An 11,797-nucleotide genomic window follows, 5' to 3' on the forward strand; every position below is an offset into this window, starting at 1 on the left:
GCCTCTGGTCCTTAGAAGGTTCCACGCTTTGCAAGATTCGATCCACGACATAAATAGAATTTTACATTTTGATCCTATATTCCATAAAAGAAATGTACATGTATCTAGATCAAAAATAAAATCCTAATAAAACTAAATACAGCTCCTGCTGTATTTGAATACAATCATGCACACACATATAAATGCCCTTGACATGTCCAAGGGTCCAATCACACACATAATAACTAAAAGCCATAATAGTTGGATCCTGCATCCACAAAGTTAGCACATCCTACTATTAACCTGCCTAAATTATGTATGACATGTGCATAATTAAACTAATACCAAATACACAGAGGCAAAACCCTAGCTCTGATACCAATTGTTGGTTGCTACTCGGAAAACCTATAGGTTCCACTGTACAAAAATTTTGTACAAAGGTCTGAACCTTTTCCTAGCTACCATGTGTTCTTTTAAATTAAATTTTGGATCGCCTACGGAACTTAACACGTTTGATCCAAAACTTAATCTATTTGTTCTTTTAGGTTTTGACTTGGATCTCCTGCGGAACTTTACACGTTCGACCCAAGTCTCCTTAAGTTATTAATTCCATTAAATATTAATTTCCATAATTGGTTCCCAGTACTGACGTGGCGAGGCACATGACCTTCTTGGATATGGGAGCAACCACCACCGACTAGACAAAACCTTTTATAGAAAGCTAATATTTAATTTCCTAAAATAACTTTAGGTTAACCAAAGAGAACAATCAAATCACAAGGAAAAGAAAAAAATAAAAGAACACAATATCGAAAAACATATTCGAAATTCTAGAACGTAAGCCTCTTGTATTTGGTATTATTTCCATAAATAACTAGCATGATGCGGAAATAAAAATTACTAGTTATACCTTGTAGAAAAACCTCTTGATCTTCTACCGTATTCCTCTTCTAACCTCGGACGTTGTGTGGGCAACGATCTACCGAGATGAGAAACCACCAACCACCTTCTTCTCCTCCAAGCAAGGTTCGGCCACAAAGGAAGAACTTCACCAAAGAAGAAAACCAAAATACTAACCAAGCTCCAAGAGATGCTAGTTTCCTCTCCTTCTTCTGCTTCTTCTTCTTCTCCAAGTAGTATCCGGCCACCACAAGAGCTCCAAGGAAGGGAGAGAGGTTTGGCCACCACAAGAGGAAGAGAGGAAGAGGATGGCCGGCCACACCAAGAAACAAAAAGGGGAGAGAAAATAATAGAGGTTGTGTCTCATGAAGGCACCCTCACCCCTTCTTTTATATTCCTTGGCCTAGGCAAATTAGGAAATTTAATTACAATAAAATTTCCTTAATTTTTCTTGACATGAATTAATAAAATAAAATTTCCCAATCAACTTGTGATGACCGGCCACAATCAAAAGAGCAAATTAGGAGAGTTTCAATCAACAAATTAAAACTTCCTAATTTGTTTCCGGAAATTTTAAAAAATAAAATTTCTCTTTAAAAATCTCTTCATGGTTAATAAAAGGAAATTTCTATAATTTTAATTTTATCAACATGTGAATAATTTTTAAAGAGAAAATAAAACATCTCTCCAATCTACAAATAAGGAAAGAGATCTAATCTCTTTCTTTAATCTTTTGTAGATCTTTTACAAGAGAGATATTTTAATTTTAATTCTCTTTAAATTATATCTTCCACATAATAATAAAAATTAAAATTAAAATTTTTTTTTAATTTAATTTGGCCGGCCCCCACTAGCTTGGGTTCAAGCTAGGGCCGGCCACCCAAATTCATACCTAGGCCGACCCTAGCTTGTTCCCAAGCTAGCTTGGCCGGCCCCAATTGGGTGGAAATAGAAGGTGGGTATAGGTGGGTATAGAACTCTACAAATAAGAGGCTACGATAGGGACCGAGAGGAGGAATTGGTTTTGCTCTCCCGATAAAATTAAGCATCCCGTGTTCGCCCCGAACACACAACTTATAATTCATTCCACTAGAGAACTATCATTGAACTATCGCACCAATCCCAAATTACATTTTTGGGCTCCTTCTTATTATGAGTGTGTTAGTCTCCCTGTGTTTAAGATATCGAATGTCCACTAATTAAGTGAGTTACTGACAACTCATTTAATTAATATCTTAGTCCAAGAGTAGTACCACTCAACCTTATCGTCATGTCGGACTAAGTCCACTGCAGGGTTTAACATGACAATCCTTATGAGCTCCTCTTGGGGACATTCTCAACCTAGTATCTCTAGGACACTTTTTTCTATAATCAACAACACACACTATAAGTGATACCATTTCCCAACTTATCGGGCTTATTGATTCATCGAACTAAATCTCACCCATTGATAAATTAAAGAAATAAATATCAAATATATGTGCTTGTTATTATATTAGGATTAAGAGCACACACTTCCATAATAACCGAGGTCTTTGTTTCTTTATAAAATCAGTATAAAAGAAACGACCTCAAATGGTCCTACTCAATACACTCTAAGTGTACTAGTGTAATTATACAGTCAAGATAAACTGATACCTAATTACACTACGACCTTCTAATGGTTTGTTCCTTTCCATTTTGGTCGTGAGCTACTGTTTATAATTTATAAGGTACTGATAACATTATCTTCTGCATATGACACCACATGCTATGTTATCTACAATATAAATTAATTGAACAACTACAAACAAATGTAGACAATTTGACCAAATATGATTCTTAATTCATAATGAATGTTTACAAAGCTTAGGCTTTCAGTATATACTCCAACAATGTAAGGGAAATATAATCAAGGCAAATGATAGTGGTAAGAAAAGAAATGAAGAAGATAAAGCAAGATTATGGTGGAAGACATGGATATATTGGAATGTTACATAGATGAGTACAAGAAAACAATGCTCAAAAATATATCTCATCCAAACTTCCAAGTTAGCTCTAAAAACTCAATAAAAATGTGAACAATCTCTACGATAGCTTTTCAATACACATTCACTCATGATCTACAATAAAATCCAAATTTTGCTACTATAAAGATTGTTACTTACAAAAAATTCTATCACCTTTCACCAATACAATAAAAATGTGAACAACTTCTACTCTAGCATTTCACACTAAAAATCTACACATGGTATACAATAATATCTCAATATCGCTAAAGTAAAAATTATCACTCACAAAAATTATACCACAAATGAATACAAAATATCACATGTCAAAGTTTTTCTTATAAATCCAATAAACATATAGACAATCTCTACTATAGCTTTTCAATGAAAATATAGTAATGATATGCAATAAAATTTCAATGCCACTATAATAAAGATTATCACTAACAAAAAGTTCTACCACATATGAATAAAAAATAACACAACATGTCAAAGCTCTTTTTTTTTTCTTTTCTATTCATGTTTTTTTTTCCAACATGTTGTGCATCACTATACAACATCAACAATAGCTCAAATACAATGATAAATAACATGGTTTACCTATGGTGATCAAGCATGGTTCACCTATGCTTCCACTAAGCTATTTCTCTCCTCCACACTTAAACTTTTGACCGTCCCGGGCAAAACACTCATTATGCAACATCCAAAAATATCCACATCCATAAGAAGGTAATAGAAGGAAATAAATGGAAGAGAGAAAGAATGAAATGACAAATGATATGAATTTATTCAAGAAGCATGTGATAATAAAAGGGATGAATAAAAACAAGTGAGATAGATAACCTTCATAAAAATCATGCAAACCTATGATAATGTGGTCTAAAAAGAATTAAACAAGTTCTAGAATAGCATTAATCACAAGTGCATTACACATCAATAGGAATAATAGGCTTAAAAATATCCTCACTAGGTATATAAAATTATCATCTCAATCTACCAACATGAAATCCATTACCAAGTTGTCACCACATGCAATCCAAGAATCCAATCATGACAATAAATCATCAAACTTGACAATCAAATTTAACTGACTTTCACAATTTCTAAGATGATAAAAAGAATGCATAGGGAATTTATTATGAAAGATGACTAGACAAGCTAAAAATGAACTACCTAGCAAAAACAAACCAAGCAAACACAACAAAGAAATAGATACAAGCAGAAAGATAAAGAAAAAATGAGATGGAACAGACTCCCCTGAAATTTTGGAGGTCGGAGTCGATTCAGTTTAACAGCCAATCTGGAAGTGGTAAGAGATGGTTCATTTGAAATATCCATTCCAGAAGCTTGCTTATTGCATAGAGAGTTAGAGCTTTCTTCAAGTGGTAGAATGCATCCTTGCATGATTGACTATAAATAAAATATCTGAAGAAATCCTGTGCAATAAAAAGAGGATGCAAATCCTGCACACATGCTGAGTAAGATATACTAGAAATAATAACAAAATCAACAGAGCATGAATCACAAAATGTATCACATCCACTACAATTAAATAGAATTATCTCCATGGAATTTTCTAAGAATTCAGAAGAAATATTTTCCTTACCATCCTGAAAGGTACATGGAGAGTCGAGATTAGTGAATGTGGCATCATCTTGGTCAGGTAAAAGTACTGGCTCTGGATCAGGTTCAATCAACGGAAGTGATTCTTGAGACGTCCCTACACTTCCATTGTCACTGAGTAGAATAACAGGCTCAACTGGTGGTAGAATAATCAAAGGAAGCGATTCTTGGGTTTCCCCTACACTTCCATAATCATCAATAATACTTGCAACATCAAGAATATCTGGAACAAGAACATCATCAACAATAATATTATCAGAATCAACAACAACATCACGATATAAAAAACTAGAAGAGTCAAGTAGAGTAGCTGAAACAAGGTTAGGAATATCACAAACTCTACAATCCATCTTCTCAGAAGTTGATGTAGTAGGTTGATCTGATTGCAACTGTAATTGTGTCGATGATCGTGTTCTTTCCTGGAATTATGTTTCTTGATGTTGTCCAAATTATTGCAACTGCTCCCTAAAATGTTGCTCAGGCTGATGCTGAAGATATGACTGATAATGTTGAGACCACTCATAATTCCTTTGTTATGTGCTCCTATACTCGAATCCTGCTATTGAATTATACCTATCCTGCTGATGGATCTGATAAAACTGAGGATCAGGCTAATAATACTGGTTCCTGGTAAGGAGTACACTAGCAAAGGAATGAACATCCTCGGTAATCGTCGGTCTAGTCTCATATTGCTGATAATTTACAGACATAATCTCAATAAGTTCTCTGGCTTGAGCAGATGTCTTGTTAACTAGAGCCCCTCCACTAGCTGCATCAACCATACTCCTGCCCATGGGAAGCAATCCCTCATAGAAGTATACAATCAGTAGTTGATCGCTAATATGGTGTTGAGGGCAATTAGCAACAAGTCTTTTAAACCTATCCCAATATTCTTGAAATGGTTCTCCTGTGAATTGTTGGATTCCACAAATACTTCTCTAAATAGCTACAATCCTAGAAGCAGGAGAGAACCTCGCCAGAAATAATTTCTTCATCTCGATCCAGCTGGTGATTGAATTAGGTGGAAGACAGTACAACCAATCCTTTGTTGAATCCGCCAATGAGAATGGAAATGCTCTAAGCTTGACATCTTCATCTGATATGCCACATGGATTCCATGTAGAGCAAATCATATCCAATTCTTGCAAATGTCTGTTGGGATCTTCACCAGATAGTCCACGAAACTTCGGTAATAAATGTGTAATTTTCCATAACTCGAAGTCCGCGTCCAAATCAGAATAATGAATGCAAAAAGAATCCTTTGACAAATCTGGTGCCCAAAGGTCTCTCAGAGTCTTTTCAGTGTTGTTCTCCATATTACTTAATAGATCTGAAGTCCGGAACACACTGAAACTGATGACACAAAAAAAGATTCCCTGGTCTAACCTGAAACACTTATGCAAAGAATATCAAAAGACACAGGAAAATATACAAGATAACACACATACATACAAGCAATGAATAATGAAGCTCTAACAACATTTTTAAATTTTTGCAACCACCAAAGAAATAGAAATAAGAGAGAATAAAATCGGAAAAAAAAATTGAAATGCAAAATATAGAAAAATTGAAATGGTGGTCTAAATGATGAAATTGACCAAAATAGGTCTTTATTTACAGTGTAACTGCTAGTATTCTCCCCTTACCCTTTTCCTTCAACCTACAAAGTTCAAGAGCAAAAGAGAGATATTGGTCGTTACATCGAAAGAAAAATAAAATAACAAAGTAGAAAACCAAGAACAAGATAAAGATAAAACTATGTACAGTCTAAAAACAAACGAACATCACTAGATTCCCCGGCAACGACGCCAAAATTTGGTAGCGAGTCTGTCACACCCACAAATCAAATTAATTCATTTATAAACAACCAAACCCCTTAACCTACACTAAGGTAGTATAGTAGAGGACCGGGTCATCTCTCCAGGGAACTAATGGCAGGACATTTGTTTTCAGACAAAATCGAACCAAGGTGTTTGTTTGGGGGGTTTTGTTCTCTAAACCTAATGCAATAATTGAAATCCTAATTAACCAGCAAAGATGAACCTATAGGGCAGTGTCACTCTACGCTACGAGCTACACCTTGTACAGGCATACTGCATAAAAGAACTAACATTGCATAAATGAAAACTAACAAGTGACATAAAACATGCATAAATGAAAGAGTATCATCTAAGCAACAAAATTAAGCATGAAAACAAAGTAGATCCTAATTATCCAACTCAAATATGAGAAAACAACTACAAACTCAAACATGAACAAATAAAACCTAATTAACCAATCCACTTCTCCACAATCAAACACACAAAGTATTCTGTCTGTCACTACAAAATCATCGAGGAAGAAGACCGCTGTCACTCGGAAATCCCCTGAATTCGGTGGACGATAACGCTGCTAGTCGGAACTACAAGTGACGTCCGTGGAAGCGCGAAATCCTCGAAGAAATCTCTCCTTGGAAAGCTACTGGAAACGAAGGAAATCTTCCAAGAACTGTCAACCCTACGCTGCCATCTTCACCGTGTCCGGCAGGTACGAGTTGTGTGGTATCAGAGCTTGGAAGAAGTCCGGTTGGAAATTCTCCGGCGAAGGGGAAATATATGCTGCTGGAACCCTAAGTCGCTGCCTTCCTCACCGTTTCAGGCAGTGAAGCTTGGAGTTCTGGCTGGAAATCAAGGAACGTGATGAATGCTCGGAAAGACCCAAACTCGAATCCCTATTGAGACGACACTGCTTTCTTCACCGTGTTCGACAGCAGCTCTATCAAAAGGGGGAAAGCTCGGAAGGAAGAAATAAACCAAAGGGTGAAAGCTCTAGTTGGTGCAAGGAGAGGAAATGGTGCCGGAGGAGAACCGAAGCTCCCTGCTCGTCGGTGAGTCACTGCCTTCTTCACCGTGCCCGGCAGGGATCCTGACTAGAATGCGAGATGGATGAAGGACTGCGCCGAAGATACCACACCGACGTTGTCCGATGATCGCTGTCTCTTCAGCTTCGCCAGCAGTGCCACCGTCGTCCTCGTGTCTTCGATCGGGAGAAGTAGAATTGGGGGCGTCAGGGGAGAAGAAATGCAAACCCTAGCCGCCCCTCACTGTTCATCCGCGTGAAGGTTGAAGAGAAGGATTCTTAACGGGTTCGGGTTTTGGTTTTGGGTAAAGGAAAAGGGATCCGATCCGAATCCAATAAGAAAAGGAGAAATTGGGTTATGAAATTGGGCTTCAAGTTTGGGCTTTAAAAGTGGGCTTTGAGGATTGAGCTTCTCTCTTTGAAATGAAATGAATCTCAACTTTAGCTTTGGGTCTAATTAATTTGACTTAGCTCATGTTTATGTCATCTCTTTAATTCCCTACAAAATCATGAAATAATGCCAAAATTAGAGAGAAATTATAATAAGCTCGCAAATATATCCTAACTCATGAATCATGATATAAAACAAAATTTAAATGAATGAGAGGATAAAAATACTAAGTATGAGAGCTAAAATATCACATAAAAATACCCATTATCACCGACCCATCGCCTTGGCCGACCCATTGCCTCGGTTCGACATCGATCCAACGCCCTTGCCCTTAGGTTCGATGCCATTCTAGCCCCCGATCCATGTTGTCATGCGCTGTTGATACGATCCAACCTCCCCTGAGCTACCGCCGTAGTGCACCTTGCTATTGTGTTCAAGTTTCGTGCCAATGTGGTGTTTCAGCCTTCGTGTCATTATTACTATCCGACCTGTGTGTCGTTATTATATTTTGGCCTATGTGCCGTTGTCACAGCTGGCCCTGCGTGCCGCATCATCTCCCAACCTGCGTACCGATATCATATCCCGGTCTGCGTGTCATCTTCTAGATCTAGGTCATGCTAAACTATGTGTTGTTGGATCTAGCTCTTCAGCCTGCTTAGAGTCATCTACTCTTCCGGGTCATGACAACTCGAGTAGCGTCCCGACCAAATCACCGACCCGCCAGAGGGTGCCCTCTGAGCCAACGTACGTTACCATACCTGTTGGTGTAATATCCCTAGGTCAAGGTTGACCTAGTTGACTAAGCTTGGGTTGGCTCAAACTTGAGTCTTGATGTTTAAGTTTCGATGTTTGACAATATATGGAGATTGCAGATGCAATCATCCGATTAGGGAAATTGTTGATACAATTCCCCTCTGGTCAATGACCAGTTAGATATGAAGAATGTTAGGACCAAAAGTAGCTAGAGGGGGGGGGTGAATAGCTCGTTGCGTTCGCTCGGTGCTTGGCGTTGCTCGGCGTTGATTGTTTCTTCAAGGATATGCAGCGGAAAATATAGAAACAAACAACGAACGCTAACACGGTTGGTTTTACTTGGTATCCACCTCCAAAGGAGGTGACTAATCCAAGGATCCACACCACGCACACACCCTCCACTAAATAAAACTCTCCTTTATGGTAACTACCAAGGGCGGAGAAGCCCTACAAGACTCAATACAAGAAGAGAGGGAAAGGATACAAGAAATACAAGCTTACAAGCTTACAATGAGTATAAACCCTAACCCTAGCTTCTCTTCTTGACTTTGATCCGCCTCTTGACTTGGAAACCTTCCAAGATCCTTCAAGAACTGGCGATCTGAGCTTTGTGAGTGTTGTGGAGGAGCTGGCGAGAAATCTGGAGTGAATCGGAGAAGAGATGCCGAAGGAAATGAACGCCTGCGGCCTTTATCGACGCCAACGGTCGGATCCCGATCGATTCGAATGTTCCCAATCGACGGGAGGCTTGGATCGATCCACGGATCGATCCGAGCCTTGTGCGAAAGCGCTGGATCGATCCACGGATCGATCCAGCTTATCGAGCAACAGCGTCCCAATCGATCCACCGATCGATTGGAACATCGGATCGATCCAGGGATCAGACTCCTGGTCGCTTAGAAAGCTCGATCGATCCACCGATCGATTGCCTCTGGATCGATCCAGCGATCGATCCAACACTTGGTTTTTGCCCAAAACCAAGTTCCAAGCCTCTCAAACCAACATCCGGTCAACCTTGACCTGTTGGTACATCATGCCTAGCATCCGGTCCTCCTTTGACCCGCTAGGACTTCCCACCAAGTGTCCGGTCAACCTTTGACCCACTTAGACTTTTCTATTCATGCCAAGTATCCGTCACTCCCTTGACCTACTTGGACTTCCATCGATGTCCGGTCAATCCTTTGACCCACTCATATTTCCTCGTGCAAGTATCGAGTCAATCCTTCGACCTACTTGGACTTCCCAACACCGGATGTCCGATCATCCTCGATCCATCTGGATTTTCCCTTGCCCGGCTTCACTCACGGGACTTTCACCCAGCTTCACTCACTAGGGTTTTCCATCTGCCTAGCTTCACTCACTAGGGCTTTCACCTGGCTTCACTCACCAGGACTTTCACCTAGCTTCACTCACTAGGGTTTTCCTTCTGCCTAGCTTCACTCACTAGGGCTTTCACCTGGCTTCACTCACCAGGACTTTCATCTAGCTTCACTCACTAGGGTTTTCACCTGGTTTCACTCACCAGGACTTTCACCTAGCTTCACTCACTAGGACTTTCACCTAGCTTCACTCACTAGGGTTTTCCTTCTGCCTGGCTTCACTCACCAGGACTTCCTTGTCAAGTATCCGGTCAACCTTGACCTACTTGACTCTTCTTCAATCAATTTCTTATTGTCAAACATCTAAACTCAAACCAAGACTCAGCTTGGTCACCCAGGTCAACCTTGACCTGAGGGATATTGCACCAACAATCTCCCCCTTTTTGATGTTTGACAATACCACAATAACACTTACAATACCACATGTAAGTTAGGCTAATTCTATAGCCTCAATCTTCATGCCACTAGGTAATGAACATATAAATTAAGCTCTTCATTCTCCCCCTACGAGGGCACACTCCCTCTAGGTAATGAAAGCCTAACTTACACCCATTCATAGGTCCTTTCATTCTCCCCCTATTGGCACACATCAACCCATTTTTGGGCACACATCAAGCCATGCCCCAATTTTGGGTACACATCAACAAATCCATTTGTTGACGACTCTCCCCCTGAAGAGTTACTCATCATTGTTCACAACATCACTCGTTGTGATCAACACGATAATGAAGGTCCCATACCCTTCATTTATCCTTAACTTCTCCCTCAATGTAGACAAATACCCAACCTTGAGCATTATCTAACCACTTGAGTTCCCACTTGAAATAATGAGGATATCCACTCCTTATTTCAAGTTCAAAAGCTCATACATGAGCATTTTCTTTAAAGAAGGTTAACCACCTTCCAAGGTTCATGAAAAGTAAATGTTCATGTCTTTAAAGAGTCCCTCCCCCTAAAGACATGGCGGTGACTTCTGTCATTGCACCAACAATGACTTGGAATCCCTAAACCTTTAGGAAACCCAAATTTAGAAGTTTTGAGGTTCAAATACTCAAAATTTGAAACAAACCTCAACCTAAACTTCAATGAAGCCTTCCTTAACCAATCCATCCTTGTTTTCACATGAAAACACCCTTTGAATGTATACAAATGTATTTTAGGGGTTTGGAATGGTTACCTAGACTCAAAGAGGTTCAAAGATGCTGAAATCAAGCCTTCCCAGCCAAAATCAGCAACTTGGATCGATTGGAGTTGGGTTCCAATCGATTGAACCTTTCTGAATCGATCCACTGATCGATTCAGACTACCTGGATCGATCGGCTGATCAATCCAGCGAGCTTCTGCTCGCGGGAGACTTGCCTTCTGAATCGATCCACGGATCGTTTCGGGCACTCTAATCGATCCATGGATCGATCTGAGCTCTGATAGTTGCTGAAATTCCATTTCAGTCAACTTCAGAAACCCCTAGAAAATTCTACAAAAATCCAAAAATCCAAAAATCATGAAATTTCGTGTAGACATTATTTAGTGCATATACTATCAAAGAAAAATAGTTTTCTATGAAAATACATCATATTTTCAAAGATTGACACAAACTTGAAAACTTACAAAAACTTTAGTGTTTTTCTTCAAGTTTGTGTCTAACTATTCAATGGTGATTACTATCAAAAGATAGCCTTCACCAAGGTTTTCCAAAAACATTTTAAAAATATTTTCAAAACCAATATCCCATCATGTTCCTTGGGCATAATGCACATGACTTGTACATTAGCTTTCCCAATGATGGGAAAACACATAACTATGTGTTTTGATGAACCTAAAAACTCAAAAGAATGCACTAAATCAACATTTTGAGTTTTGTTCATCATCCTAACATCTCACTTGTATCTAATGTGCACTAATCACATACAAGTCACCTTATAGTCTTTGTGAGATGTAGATTTTGG

Source organism: Zingiber officinale, chromosome 3A (genome assembly GCF_018446385.1).
Source record: "Zingiber officinale cultivar Zhangliang chromosome 3A, Zo_v1.1, whole genome shotgun sequence".
Lineage (NCBI taxonomy): Eukaryota > Viridiplantae > Streptophyta > Magnoliopsida > Zingiberales > Zingiberaceae > Zingiber > Zingiber officinale.